The following is a 16,766-nucleotide window of genomic DNA, read 5'->3' on the forward strand; positions in this document are numbered from 1 at the left end:
TCATTCATCACACTCACACTAATGCAGTCATTCATCACACTCACACTAATAGTCATTCATCACACTGACACTAATACAGTCATTCATCACACTTACACTAATAGTCATTCCTCACACTCACACTAATACAGTCATTCATCACCCTAACACTAATACAATCATTCATCACACTCACACTAATAGTTATTCATCACACTCACACAAATACAGTCATTCATCACACTCACACTAATACAATCATTCATCACACTCACACAAATACAGTCATTCATCACACTCACACTAATACAGTCATTACTCACACTCACACTAATATAGTCATTCATCACACTCACACTAACAGTCATTCATCACACTCACACTAACAGTCATTCATCACACTCACACTAATATAGTCATTCATCACACTCACACTAATACAATCATTCGTCATACTCACACTAATAGTTATTCTTCACACTCACATAAATACAGTCATATAAACACTGACTCATCACACTAATACAGTCATTCATTATACTCACACTAATACAGTCATTCATCACCCTGGCACTAATACAGTCATTCATCACACTCACACTAATACAGTCATTCATCACCCTGGCACTAATACAGTCATTCATCACACTCACACTAATAGTCATCCATCACACTCATACTAATACAGTCATTCATCACACTAACACTAATGCAGTCATTCATCACACTGACACTAATAGTCATTCATCACACTGACACTAATACAGTCATTCATCACACTGACACTAATACAGTCATTCATCACACTGACACTAATACAGTCATTCATCACACTCACATTAATACAGTCATTCATCACACTCACACTAATACATTCATTCATCACACTCACACTAATACATTCATTCATCACACTGACACTAATACAGTCATTCATCACACTCACACTAATACAGTCATTCATCACACTCACACTAATACAGTCATTCATCACTCTGACACTAATAGTCATTCATCACACTCACACTAATACAGTCATTCATCACACTAACACTAATACAGTCATTCATCACACTCACACTAATACAGTCATTCATCACACTCACACTAATACAGTCATTCATCACACTCACACTAATACAGTCATTCATCACACTCACACTAATACAGTCATTCATCACACTCACACTAATACAGTCATTCATCACAATCATACTAATACAGTCATTCATCACACTCACACTAATACAGTCATTCATCACACTCACACTAATACATTCATTCATCACACTCACACTAATACAGTCATTCATCACACTCACACTAATACAGTCATTCATCACTCTCACACTAATACAGTCATTCATCACACTCACACTAATACAGTCATTCATCACACTCACACTAATACAGTCATTCATCACACTCACACTAATACCCTCATTCATCACACTCACACTAATACCCTCATACATCACACTCACACTAATACAGTCATTCATCACACTCACACTAATACAGTCATTCATCACACGCCAACTTTTTCAAGTTGTACAACCAGCAATATGAAGAGTTACTATCTATGTTATCAGGGCATAGTGCTTGTAGCATGTCCATCATCAAACAAAATACAACCATATATATATTTTTTTATTTATTTTACTTTTGTTTTTCACTTTGTTCACCTTTTTTTCATTTATTCACTTGAAACCTTTAGGAAGCAAAGAATAATATAACCCTTCCATATTAATCTGATGAATAGATCCAATGCAAACTGGATAATTACTAACAGCACACACATTGCAATAATGGATTATATTGGATGTGATTCTGTCTAACTGACATAAAGTAAAAAATACCTTCTCATAACTATAAAACCGTTCAGGCAAGGGGTCTACTCATCAACATGATCGGGTCTTGGTACTTCTGCATGTTTTTTGCTCTTTTACGTAATGGACCCATTCATTAATGTAGTTTGGCAGGAGATATCACAATTATCTCCTCTATGCAATATAGAACCAATGTTACATGCCACCAATATAATCTGGGGACGAATATTCATCAAGCTCCAAAAACTAAAAGTAAAACTTAAAGATGATTTTCTGTGTTGTTTCCTGACATCAGAGCACTAATTTATTCCTCTAGTAGGTTTGTGTCAGAAGCCGCAAATTGTGCAAAAGTCAGATCATTATTTTGCGCTTTGCTGTTGCAAACATTGATGAAAAGGTCCCATAATAACCAGTGACTATGATTATATAATGTGATATGTCTGTGGTTACTAGTGACTGTGAGGAGAGGAGTTACTCACTTTCTGGGAGGAGTTGGGACACATCAGACAATGCCTTGGACCTGGGCATCATGTTCTCTAGAAGATGGAGGAACGTCTCACAGGCCGGTTCACCCCTCTGTAGAATAATGTTTATCAGTCTGTCAGCTCTCTCTGCTGGGGTCACAGCCTCATACAGATCTATATACTCCTGGGGAGTAATGAGGTGGAGAGAGTCCAGCTCATCACATAAACCGTCTACATTCTCCTCATGCACTTCTGTTATTCAGCATCTCAGCGAATTAATAGTCCATGAAGCTTCTCTGATAGGAGTCAGTGTATTCTGAGAGTTACAGTCTGAAAATAAATATAAACACGGCGATTAGACTATTACTACAAAAGGTGCATACACACACAACGATTTTTTGATCAATTATCGTTAAACGATATCGTTTAACGATAATCGTTTGTAAAAATCGTTCACTTTCTGAGTCAAACGATGAACGATTATCGTTCATGCGCGTTCACGTTTGTAGTTTGTCGTTTGTAGTTTGTCGTTCAGTCAGACTTGTCAACTCAACGATTTTCATTAAGGAAATATGTAAAAATCGTTTGTAGTTCATAAAAATCTTTCATGACATTTAGTAAATGAACAACTTTAGTAAACGATTTTAGTAAATTTTTTCAAGGGAAAAAATCGTTTACTAAAATCGTTCATAAAAAAAATCGTTGTGTGTGTATGCAGCTATAGAATGATTTACCAGAGCTGGTCATTACAGTTCATGCAGGAGACTAGTGATTCATAGTGACACGTTAGGCTAGCCATAGATACAATCATTTGTCACTCCTTAGAACCAGACATGACATATAGGACTAAATACAATTACAATTAGAGAACACATGTTGTGACTGCATCTCACTAAATATGATCAAACTTCTGAAAAGTGATGAGATGAGAAATGAGCGATGACATCACACACTGCCCTGATGCTGATTACACACAAGTCTGAGTTGTGGGTGAATCTCGTGGTAATTAGCAAAGTACACATGTGTCACGGTCTGCACTGCAGCCTCCATACTCAACTATGTGCAATTACACAGCAGCATCTCAGTCACATGTCACTAATATGGGAGACGGATCTCCTGCACCGCGGATGGGGCTGGTGCAAATAGTGATAATAGTGATGACAACAGCTCTCACCTATTGTCATACTCTGATTTTCTCACACCTTGCTTAAATCTGGTGAATTCAAAAATTAGTTTTCAATTATCTCAGTTGTACAGTATACGGTATATGGCAGCTCTCCTACAAGCATACATATCAAACACTTACTGTAACTTTAGCACAAAGATAAAATTATTACATATGACGCATTGTGACTAAAACATTAGTGTTAAAAATACACGACAGCGGGGTGAGACGCTTAAAAAATAATGATCTCTTTATAAATAAGCAATAAATATAGTACAATGTTTACTTAATTTGTGTACTTGAAATAGCAACAACAATCATCATCCCTGAGACAAGTAAAAACAATATAACAGATTTATTGTAAATAAACTATTTGTAATCGTCAAATGATTTTATACTTTCTTTATAACGCATACAATATATCAATACATAGTGGTGCTTCCATTAGACAGCTGAGGACCAGAGGGCATCACTGAGGCCCCTTAGCACAAAAAGTCTGTAAATACTGAATGCGGCCACAGATTATATAAGGCCTATTTCACACTGGCCGGTTTTGGCCGGCCAATAAACAAAACAGGCAAAAGCCGAACAGTTTTTTTCAGGAACTCAGGGCCTGATTCAGACACGGTCGCAAGCGCTGTGCGCTCGCAACTGGGACGATGGTGAGCCTGCTCCGTCGTGCACATGCGCGAGACCCGGATAGCGACGGGCACTCCGTTGCTTCGGGTCTCGCAACAAAGGGGGCGAGCTGTCGATGTTGAGTGACAGCTCGCCACCTTTGGTGGGCGGGCCGGGGGAGTGGCTGCCCAAACGGAGGCGTTCCCATGTGAACGCCTCCGTTTGGGGGCAGCCCCACTGACATCATGAGTGATGTCAGTGGGAGAGATTTCGGCTCTGTTAGAGCCGAAATCTCTCTGGGGCTTGCGGCAACGAGACCCTACCCAAGGGTCTCGTCGCAAGCCCGATGGTCTTGACCATCGCGACCATCTTCCTGGCCGCTCGCTATAGCTGTGGGTGGTCACCCACAGCTATGCGAACGGCCAGGAGGCCGTTCTAGGAAAAAAAAAAAAAAAAAAGACCGGCCCTGATTCAGAGCGAGCGCTCTGTCAGAGTGACCGGCTCTGAATCAGGCCCTCAGTGCCTTTCACATGGAACGGCTTTGAGATGTTTTTAATGTCCCCACCCCCCTTTATCCCCTGGGCATGCGCAGCTGCAGTACAAGCCGGCCGGTGTGTGCGTAAGGAAACATTGTTTCCTATACTCCACTGCCTTGCTTGGGCGGCACGGACACGGCACGCCAGCCGTCCTGCTCAGTGGATATTCCCGGCTGTTACATGCCGTGCCCGTGCCGTGTGAAAGGACCAACCTGCTCCCATTTAGAACTACATTTCACACCCAGCAAAAACAAAGTCTGTTTTTTTGCCTGCTGGCCAAAACCAGCGAGTGTGAAATAGCCCTTAGTGTATGTGGCCTTAGCCATCATCTCACTTGTTCCTTCTCCCCTGCTGTGATTGTTACGTCTTTTACTAAAATGCCCGGTGCAGCCAGCTGTGCCAGTACACTTCCTTCTACGCCCCTGTCCTCCCAGCCCATCACTTAGTGAAGAAGCTCCGCTCCCAGAGGCAGCAATGAGCTGGATATCAGTGTAGCCTAGCAGGGCCTAGAGATAGGAGAACTTTCATCCAACAGGAGTTTGAACTACAGTAGCAAACATTTTTTTTTTTTTAAATAAAAATATCCTTATACAGTCAAAGGAATATGTAAATTATTTAGAAAACCCTTATTCTCTTATACCAGAATATCAGGAATATAATATTTTAAATAAAAAAATAGGTTATGGAAATTATAAAATTCTGACCAGGGCAAATTGGCCCAGCAGGGGGGCAAGTAGATCCCAGTGGGCCCTACTGGATGGAACCGCCTCTTACCTTAGGAGGCACCTGTTCACTGTATACTGCTGGGGTGGCCAGGCCCAGATAACCCATACAGCAGTCTAAGCACCTGCCGGGTCCTCAGGCACCCATCTCTCACCATCAGACAACTTGGCTTTGGTCACCTACAGGGTGGGACTGGGATGCGTGGATGGGGGATATCTCTGTTTTTTTACGTAAGGGAACTGGGAACCACTCTGCACCCAATGCTCTATACCAGTTGTATGATATCTGTATAGTACTGGAATTATTTATTTGTATTTATTACTTATATTTATTTATCAGAGATGTGCGGTTCGCTTCTCCAGAAAATAGATTGCACTACATGACTTCAGCTGTTTCTATAAAAAAAAAAAAAACCCAGTTCAAACACCAAAATCAAAAAACAAGGATGAAATTAGAACCAAAAGCAAAAACACACCTCCTCACACATCTCTGTTATTTATATAAACTAGAGATGTGTGAGGACCCCCATGTTTTGGTTTTAGTTCTAATTAGGGGTGAGCGGGTTCGGATTTCTGAAATCCGAACCCCCCCGAGCCCCCCCGATCCGAGTCCGATCCGAGTCAGGCTCGACTTTTCCCGCCTGACTCGGATCTGACATCGAGGCAAAACGTCATCATCCCGCCTTCCGAGTCTCGCGGGTTTTGGATCCTATATAAGGTACCCGCGTCGGCGCCATTTTCTCACTCGGCTGTGGACAGTGAAGAGGGAGGGTGGGAGTTAGTGCTGTGTAGTGTAGTGTAGTGTAGTGCTGCTGTTGTCCACTACTTCAAAGTCCATAGGGGCTGGCTGTGTTGTGCTGTGCTGCTGTTGTTAATAGGGGCTGTGTCCACTACTTCAAAGTCCATAGGGGCTGGCTGGACTGTGTTGTGCAGTCAGTTCTCCATAGGGGCTGTGTCCACTCCAAAGTCCTGTGCAGTGTCCCAGTCCTAAAGGGGTGCTGTAGTGTTGTCCAGGGGGTGCTCTGTCCATCAGGGGTGCTCCCCCCAAGTGCTAAAAAAATAATATATTTTCTGTGTTTGTGAATTGTGTGCGCAGTAGCCGCACGTGCATCAACAAAGTAGTGCCAAGCGTGCGCCTGTGTCATAAGTAAAGGGCCGGCTGGCTTGACCGTTAAGGGTGCTGTAACCCCCGAAAGTACACTCCAGTCCAAACCAAAAAAAAATTATTTTCTGTGTTTGTGAATTGTGTGCGCAGTAGCCGCACGTGCATCAACAAAGTAGTGCCAAGCGTGCGCCTGTGTCATAAGTAAAGGGCCGGCTGGCTTGACCGTTAAGGGTGCTGTAACCCCCGAAAGTACACTCCAGTCCAAACCTAAAAAAAAATTATTTTCTGTGTTTGTGAATTGTGTGCGCAGTAGCCGCACGTGCATCAACAAAGTAGTGCCAAGAGTGCGCCTGTGTCATAAGTAAAGGGCCGGCTGGCTTGACCGTTAAAGGGTGCTGTAACCCCCGAAAGTACACTCCAGTCCAAACCAAAAAAAAATTATTTTCTGTGTTTGTGAATTGTGTGCGCAGTAGCCGCACGTGCATCAACAAAGTAGTGCCAAGCGTGCGCCTGTGTCATAAGTAAAGGGCCGGCTGGCTTGACCGTTAAAGGGTGCTGTAACCCCTGAAAGTACACTCCAGTCCAAACCAAAAAAAAATTATTTTCTGTGTTTGTGAATTGTGTGCGCAGTAGCCGCACGTGCATCAACAAAGTAGTGTCAAGCGTGCGCCTGTGTCATAAGTAAAGGGCCGGCTGGCTTGACCGTTAAGGGTGCTGTAACCCCCGAAAGTACACTCCAGTCCAAACCAAAAAAAAAATTATTTTCTGTGTTTGTGAATTGTGTGCGCAGTAGCCGCACGTGCATCAACAAAGTAGTGCCAAGCGTGCGCCTGTGTCATAAGTAAAGGGCCGGCTGGCTTGACCGTTAAGGGTGCTGTAACCCCCGAAAGTACACTCCAGTCCAAACCAAAAAAAAAATTATTTTCTGTGTTTGTGAATTGTGTGCGCAGTAGCCGCACGTGCATCAACAAAGTAGTGCCAAGCGTGCGCCTGTGTCATAAGTAAAGGGCCGGCTGGCTTGACCGTTAAGGGTGCTGTAACCCCCGAAAGTACACTCCAGTCCAAACCTAAAAAAAAATTATTTTCTGTGTTTGTGAATTGTGTGCGCAGTAGCCGCACGTGCATCAACAAAGTAGTGCCAAGCGTGCGCCTGTGTCATAAGTAAAGGGCCGGCTGGCTTGACCGTTAAAGGGTGCTGTAACCCCCGAAAGTACACTCCAGTCCAAACCAAAAAAAAATTATTTTCTGTGTTTGTGAATTGTGTGCGCAGTAGCCGCACGTGCATCAACAAAGTAGTGCCAAGCGTGCGCCTGTGTCATAAGTAAAGGGCCGGCTGGCTTGACCGTTAAGGGTGCTGTAACCCCCGAAAGTACACTCCAGTCCAAACCAAAAAAAAATTATTTTCTGTGTTTGTGAATTGTGTGCGCAGTAGCCGCACGTGCATCAACAAAGTAGTGCCAAGCGTGCGCCTGTGTCATAAGTAAAGGGCCGGCTGGCTTGACCGTTAAAGGGTGCTGTAACCCCCAAAGTACACTCCAGTCCAAACCAAAAAAAAATTATTTTCTGTGTTTGTGAATTGTGTGCGCAGTAGCCGCACGTGCATCAACAAAGTAGTGCCAAGAGTGCGCCTGTGTCATAAGTAAAGGGCCGGCTGGCTTGACCGTTAAAGGGTGCTGTAACCCACAAAGTACACTCCAGTCCGAACCCAAAAAAAAATTTATTTTCTGTGTTTAGCCGCACGTATATATCAAATCGATATAACATAAATGGAGGACCAAACTTTCTCCGATAAAAATAAAATAGAGAAAGATCAAGAACCACTTCCTCCTAGTGCTGAAGCTGCTGCCACTAGTCATGACATAGACGATAACATGCCATCAACGTCGTCTGCCAAGGCCGATGCCCAATGTCATAGTAGAGGGCACATACAATCCCAAATGGCAAAGTTCAGGAAAATGACCTTGAAAAAGACATTTAAATCAGCTGAAGAGAAACGTAAACTTGCCAATATGCCATTTACGACACGGAGTGGCAAGGAACGGCTAAGGTCGATCCCTAGTATGTTCATGACTAGTGGTTCAGCTTCACATGACGATGGAAGCACTCCTCCCACTAAAAAAATCAAAAGAGTTAAGCTGGCAAAAGCACAGCGAAGAACTGTGCTTTCTAAGAAGATATCACAAATCCCCAAAGAGAGTCCAAGTGTGGTGGTGGTTGCGATGCCTGACCTTCCCAGCACTGGACGGGAAGAGGTGGCTCTTTCCACCATTTGCACGCCCCCTGCAAGTGCTGAAAGGAGCACCCACAGTCCACTTGCTGATATGCAAATTGAAGATGTCACTGTTGAAGTACAACAGGATGAGGATACTGGTGTAGCTGGCGCTGAGGAGGAAGTTGGCGAGGAGGATTCTGATGGTGATGTGGTTTGTTTAAATCAGGCTCCGGGGGAGACAGTTGTTGTCCGTGGGATGAAAAAGCCCATCACGGTCATGCCTGGGCAGAAGACCAAACATTCCACCTCTTTGGTCTGGCAATATTTCTATCCAAATCCGGACAACAACTGTCTTGCCATATGTACCATATGTAAAGGTGAAATAAGTAGGGGTAGGGACGTCAACCACCTAGGAACATCCTCCCTTATACGGCACCTGCAGCGCGTTCATAAAAAGTTACTGTCAAGTTCAGAAACTTTGGCTCAGACCGTAAGCAGTCCAGGGACACCTAAATCCCGTTGTCCTGTTGTATCCAAGCGCCTGCAAACCACACCGTCAACTCCCTCCTCGTCAATTTCCTCCTTAGTCAGGATCGGAAGTAGTCCTGCAGGCCATATCACTGGCATGACTGACTCTCCTATCCGGGATTCCTCCGGAGGATCCTGCATTGCTACGCCTACTGCTGCCGCTGCTGCTGTTGCTGCTGCTGCTGGGAGTCGTTCATCATCCCAGAGAGGAAGTAGGAACACCACTACTTTTACTAAACAATTGACCCTCCAACAGTCCTTAGCGAGGAGGATGAAGTACGACAGCAGTCATCCTGAAGCAAAACGTATAACTGAGGCCTTGACTGCTATGTTGGTGTTAGACGTGCGTCCGGTATCCGCCATTAGTGCAGTGGGATTTAGACAATTGATGGAGGTAGTGTGTCCCCGGTTCCAAATCCCGTCTAGATTCCACTTCACTAGGCAGGCGATACCGAGACTGTACAGAAACGTCAGAAAAAGTGTCCTCAGTGTCCTGAAAAATGCCGTTGTACACAATGTCCACTTAACCACGGACATGTGGACAAGTGGAACAGGGCAGACTAAGGACTATATGACTGTGACAGCCCACTGGGTAGATGTATCACCTTACGCAGCAACAGCAGCAGCGTCACCAGTAGCAGCATCTCAGAAACGCCAGCTCGTTACAAGGCAGGCTACGCTGTGTATCACCGGTTTCAGTAAGAGGCACACCGCCGACAACCTCTTAGAGAAACTGAGGGAAATCATCGCCCAGTGGCTTACCCCACTTAGACTCTCCTGGGGATTTGTGATATCTGACAACGCCACCAATATTGTGCGGGCATTACATCTGGGCAAATTCCAGCACGTCCCATGTTTTGCTCACACAATAAACTTGGTGGTGCAGAATTTTCTGAAAAGCGACAGGGGCGTGCAGGAGACGCTTTGGGTGGCCCGAAAAATTTCTGGCCACTTTCGCCATTCAGCGACTGCGTGCCGAAGACTGGAGCGCCAGCAAACACTCTTGAACCTGCCCCGCCATCACCTGAAGCAAGAGGTTGTGACGCGGTGGAACTCAACCCTCTATATGCTTCAGAGGATGGAGGAGCAGCAAAAGGCCATACAAGCCTATACATCCACCTATGACATAGGCAAAGGAGGGGGTATGCACCTGACTCAAGCGCAGTGGAGAATGATTTCCGTGTTGTGCAAGGTTCTTCAGCCCTTCGAACTTGCCACACGTGAAGTCAGTTCAGACACTGCCAGCTTGAGTCAGGTCATTCCCCTCATCAGGCTTTTGCAGAAGCAGCTGGAGAAAGTGAAGGAGGAGCTAAGACGGAGCGATTCCGCTCGGCATGTGGGACTTGTGGATGAAGCCCTTCATTCGCTTTGCCAGGATTCCAGGGTGGTCAATCTGTTGAAATCAGACCACTACATTTTGGCCACCGTGCTCGATCCTAGGTTTAAAGCCTATGTGGTGTCTCTCTTTCCGGCCGACACAAGCCTGCAGAGGTGCAAAGACCTGCTGGTGAACACACTGTCAGCTGAAGCGGAACGTGACACGTCAACGGCTCCTTCTTCATTTTCTCCCGCAACTGGGGCTGCCAGGAAAAAACTTAGGTATCCTAAGCAACCCGCTGGCGGTGATGCAGGGCAGGCAGGACCAAGTTTGGACATCTGGTCCGGACTGAAGGACCTGGCAACAATTTCTGACATGTCTACTGTCACTGCATATGATACTGTCACCATTGACAGAATGGTGGAGGATTACATCGGTGACAGCATCCAAGTAGGCATGTCAGACAGTCCATACCTGTACTGGCAGGAAAAAGAGGCAATTTGGAGGCCCCTGTACAAACTGGCTCTATTTTACCTGAGTTGCCCCCCCTCCAGTGTGTACTCCGAAAGAGTGTTTAGTGCAGCCGGGAACCTTGTCAGCGAAAGGCGTAGGAGGTTGCTTCCACAGAATGTGGAGAAGATGATGGTCATCAAAATGAATTATCAGCTCTTCCAGGGAGACCAGCCTCCAGAAGGTACAGAGGGACCTGTGGTGGTGGATTCAAGTGGGGACGAGTTAATACTTTGTGAGGATGAGGATGTACACACTGAAGAGGGTGAGGAATCGGTGGATGAGGAGGATGAGGATGACATCTTGCCTCCGTAGAGCCAGTTTGTGCAGGGACACATTAATTGCCAGCTTGTTTTGTGGGGGCCCAAACGAACCAATCATTTCAGCCACAGTTGTGTGGCAGACCCTGGCGCTGAAATGATTGATTTGTTAAAGTGTGCATGTCCTGTTTATACAACATAAGGATGGGTGGGAGGGCCCAAGGACAATTCCATCTTGCACCTCTTTTTTTCTTTGCATTATGTACAGTTTGGGGCCTAGTTTTTCTAACTGCCATCCTGCCTGCCACTGCAGTGTCACTCCTAGATGGGTCACGTGTTTGTGCCGCCCACTTGTGTCGCTTAGCATAGTCATCCAGCTACCTCGGTGCAACCTTTTGGACATAAAAACACTATTGTGAGGTGTGAGGTGTTCAGAATAGACTGGAAATGAGTGGAAATTAAGGTTATTGAGGTTAATAATAGCATAGGAGCAGAAAAACCTACAAATTCTGTGATTTTAGCTGTTTTTATGCTTTTTTTCAAAAAAATACAGATCCAAAACACAAAACCCAGAACCCAAAACACGGAAGGGTGGTTTTGGCAAAACCAATCCAGATCCAAAACACGAAGAAAGATCCAGATCCAAAACCAAAACACAAAACACGAAAAGTGGCCGGTGCACACCCCTAGTTCTAATTCATTATTGTGTTTTTGTTTGGGAAAAAAAAATTTGTTCAAATTTCATTTTGGTTCGGTTTTGGATGTCCTAAAAATTTTTAAAAAGAGATCAAACAAATTGATATAAACAGCTAAAATCATGTCATTTTGCCCTGAATACATGCAAGCCAAAGCCTGTGTTCTGAGTTGCGACCTTACAGCAGAACCGAACCGGAACTCAGGGCCTGATTCAGACCCACTCGCGAGCGCTGAGCGCTCGCAAGCGGGTCGATGGTGCCCTAGTGCGCATGCGCACGACGGAGGGAGCTCCGTCGTGCGCATGCGCGAGACCCGCATAGCGACAGCCAAGCTGTCGCTCCAGGTCTCGCACCAAAGGGGGCGTGCTGTCGATGGTGAGTGACAGCACGCCCCCTTTGGTGGGCATACCGGGGGCGTGGCTGCCAGACGGAGACGTTCCCATGGGAACGCCTACCGTCTGGGTCCGGCCCCACTGACATCACTAGTGATGTCAGTGGGAGTGATAGAGCCAAAATCACTCCAGGGCTTGCGGTCACCGAGACCCTACTGCAGGGTCTCGTCACAAGCCCGATGGTCGCGATGGTCTTGACCATCGCGACCATCATCATGGACGCTCGCATAAGCCGTGGGTGGTAACCCACAGCTATGCGAGCGTCCAGGAGGACGCACCAAAAAAAAAAAAAAAAACGCCCTGATTCAGAGCGGGCGCTCGTTCAGAGCGTCCGGCTCTGAATCAGGCCCTCAGTTCTGCTCGGTACTCTAAAGTGATTCAGAACTGGAACCTGATTCAGCTCAGTAACCCCTAAGTTTGGGTGTGTTTATATTTCAGGAAAACTGAAGAGCACATCTCTAATATAAACATACAAACTCCACACAGATCAAACCCACGCCCAAAAGCCTTTTACTAGTGTCACAGTGGTAATTTATTTTTCACTATTTGAAATAACTAAGTTAAGTAAGTTAATCTACAGCTGGATTGAGGGCCTGATTCAGAGCCGGACGCAAGTGGCTGCTCGTTCGCTCCGAGCGATGTTTGCCCAACTGCGCATGTGTACGGATCGTAATACGCATGCGCAAACCACTCAGTGCGGCCGAAAATCGTGTGCTCGCAAAATAGCGAATGCCTGCTATTTTGAGTGACAGAATGAGGCGTATGTGGGTGGTAACAGGGGAAGGTGCTTGAAAACGGGGAGTGGAGATCCGATCGCAGGCGTGCTTAAAGGTCAAAACGGGCATTTTATGGGTGTGCATATTTAAAACAGCAGCGACATTGACCACGTCACTGGGTTATTTTATAGCCAGAACTGCTCGCAAAATTGTGGTAGCAAACACCAGCCCCAAGAATAGCGAGCAGTTCATACCCTGGTCGATGTACTCGATTAATCTAATAAATAGCGGACATGACGTAGGATGCGAGCGGCCAGGGGGCGTAATTTTCAAATAAACGTCCGCATGTTTTGTTCGCTCGTTCAGACATAGAGGCGTGAACAGACCGCAAACAGCGAACGGTTCATTTGAATAGCCACCCCTTGTTTTAGAACGAACGACCGCAAATAGCGAGTGGCTCTGAATGAGGGCCTGTGTGTCTATTTTGGTTTGTTTATGCCTGGTGGGTTTTCAGTACACAGAAGCCAATGCATGTTACACAGCACGGCTATGTTTATGAATATGGGACTGCATACTCTTAGGTTGTGTATTTTTTGGGATGGCCCCTCCAGTGGACTACAGCACCCAGGGCCATCTTAACAGTGATATAGGCCTGGGAAGAGCAATGCGCTGGGGCCCCTGTAATCGGACACCCACTGAACCCTCTCCCCAATTAATAAAATAGGACTGCAGATCAAAAGCCCAAATGCCAACCCCAAGTAATAAAAGCAGACCCTAGATCTGAGAGTCCCCCCCTCACAAATTAAAAATATCAGAACCCAAATTAAAAAAAATATCATAACTTACCCGTCCTGCTGTCCAGTGCCATCTCTCCACCTGCTTCCATACAGCGACTTGCGGTCAGCACTTTGGTGGATAGCTCCAGCCATGGCATCCACCAATCAGCATGCTGACATTTATTCACTGTCTGGCTACAGGCTGAGAGGCAGGTAGAGAGTGCTGCACTATGATTGGTGGATCCCTCCGGCCATCCACCAATCAGCATGCTGACAGTCATTCATGGTCTGGCTGCAGGCTGGGAGGTAGGTAGAGAGTGCTGCACTATGAGTGGTGGATCCCTCCAGCCATCCACCAATCAGCATGCTGACAGTCACTCACTGTCTAGCTGCAGGCTGGGAGGTAGGTAGAGGCTGCTCTGATTGTGTGTGATCCACAACCAGGGAGCATCTTTTGCTGCTTGCCCCTCAGCTGGCAGCCTTACGCAGAACTGTCCTCATACCCCATGATATGATGTATCAATTGGATATCTTTTAATAAAATACCTCTTTTTTTTTGCACTTCAAACATTATTATGATTATTATTGGATTAATTCCCTATGTCTTTCCTTTGATTTCATCTTTTAAACCCTTGCAATATTGATGTTACTTTCAGTGTCTTCCACAAACTCTCTACATTTATGTATACGCTTACGCTGGTACACACTTAAAGATGTGAGTTACCCAGCAATGTGATGGAGGACCGCACAGCTGACATGCCAACGAATCGGGTGGCCAGTACACATTACACGATCCGGTGCCCAACCTCCTGATATATCGGCACCAGTCACATCCCACTGCATGGGATCATCAGCCGGATTGTCAGATTGAGCTACGTGTAGGGCCGATCTGACAATGCGGCTGACAACCAAGCGGGATTGCGGTTGGTTGTTACTAGCGCGTACACACTGGCTAATGTTGACAATGTTTTGGCCCAATCCGCCGGAGTGGACAACATATCGCTTACATATGGGTTAATGTGTTCCCAGCTTAAGACACAGAGTAAGCCCAGTCACAAACTAGATGAAGCAGTTTCGGCAGTTAATACACAATGTAGAATATCAAAAACTTTTCCAAAATCTTCTAGAAATAATGGACATGGGTCCAGAGCAGGTTACTGCCTTTTGAAAAATGGAGTTGCTCAGGGTAATGTGTCCCCCTTCTGCAGTGTAAGGATGAGCAGCACCTTCAGAGAGTCCGAAGAATATATACGAAGATGCCTAGAAAACACGACAACACTGCAACAGAATCTGGTGGCTCTATCCTCATCACATTTCTCAGGAAGCTTGGTTACTGGTGCTGGGTCAGGGCTTGGGCAGGTAATGCAGCTCAGACTGTTAGTATTACTGCAGGGGCTGCTTGTAATTTATCATTCCTTACTTGCACAACAGCCGGTTGTCCTTGTAGATATGGAATAGATTGAATGAGAACCATCTCTGAAGACTTGGCCAAAGTCCATCTTTCCTATGGCAAGGCTATTTTATCACATTAGCAGAGTAGACATTAACCTTGCAAGATTATCAGATAGAGAGGCCAGGAGTGGTACAAAGAGAATGCAGAACTGACGTTACATTTGTAAACCCCCAACAGCGAGAGGGAAAATCAATGAAACGCAAAACAGTTTGCAATCCATGGATCATTAATCTGGCAATCAGCGAGGACACAAGAGGGTTAACAGTAATCATGGACTAAGTTACTGGACCTCATTCAGAGTCGATCGCTTGCTGCAAGCGATCGCTCTAAATGAGGGCGGCCATTTACTTTTGTAAGTGCCGCCTTCTGGTCGATCGCTAGGCTGTGGGTTAACACCCACAGCTCTAGCGACCGACAAGGGTGATGGTCGCGATGGTCAAGACCATCGCGACCATCGGTGCTTACGACCAGACCCTAAGGTTGGGTCTGGGCTCTCGTAAGCTCCAGGGACGTTGCTGGACAGCAGGTGGGGTAAGTTATGATATTTTTTTTAAATTTGGGTTCGGAACAAGCAGGAAGTTCCCCACATCAGCAATGATGTCAGTGGGGCCGCCCCAAATCGGCATGCGTTCCGACTGGAACGCCTCCGTTTGGCCGGGCACGCCCCCTGCCCGCCCACCAAATGGGGCAAGCTGTCACTCAACATCGACAGCTCGCCCCATCTGGTGCGAGCCCCTAGCGACGGAGCGCCCATCGCTAGCCGGGTCTCGTGCATGCGTACGACGGAGCCGGCTCCGTCGTGCGCATGCCCAGTGGGGCAACATCGACCTGGTTGTGAGCGCTCAGCGCTCGCGACTGGGTCTGAATGACCCCCACTGTCCAGGGTCAGGTGTATAGGGTTTGGTATCTGACAGCCGTGTATCTAAGCAGGAGTCAGGCATGGAGCAGTGGGCACAGTACACAGAGACAAAGCAGAAGTACATGCAGCATCACTGCACCCGGGCTAGCGCCAAACTAATAACCAGCAGTATCTTCTAGGTTGGAATGTATTTTTATCTCTGAGACAGGTGCCGCTGTATATATATAGACTGTAGCTGTAGAAGCCAAGATTCAGGAATAGTGAATAACTCTTCATCTTCATTTTTTAGGAATAGAAGAAAAGTGTTACAATGGTCTAACATGGGTTTCTGCCCTGTGGCAGAGGAACGATACCTGGCCATCTTATACTAATGCCTTCCTAGTGGGTTTCATGGACCCAGCTCGGTTACTTCTGCATCCTCTAGTGTTCTCTGCTAGAGACAGGGTACACAAAGAGTGGAGTAATATACTATTCAGTTCCAACCTCACTAAACTCAGCAGAACAGTGAAGCTTTAGTGGAAACCTTCTGGCAAGACTTGACTGACCATGTAAAAGATGACTTGGCTTCCTGAGAGTTATCAACCACCTTAGATGAACTGGTTTCTCTGTGTAACAAAACTGATCTCCAG

At 46.0% G+C, this 16,766-nt stretch overlaps 1 pseudogene; it reads right to left on the bottom strand.

Annotated features, from left to right (window-relative positions):
- The window catches only part of LOC148442035 (up-regulator of cell proliferation-like), a 100,966-nt pseudogene that overhangs the window by 58,088 nt on the left and 26,112 nt on the right, over nt 1-16,766 (bottom strand).

Source organism: Taudactylus pleione, unplaced genomic scaffold, assembly GCF_031769625.1.
Source record: "Taudactylus pleione unplaced genomic scaffold, aTauple2 ptg001650l, whole genome shotgun sequence".
NCBI classification, from domain to species: domain Eukaryota; kingdom Metazoa; phylum Chordata; class Amphibia; order Anura; family Myobatrachidae; genus Taudactylus; species Taudactylus pleione.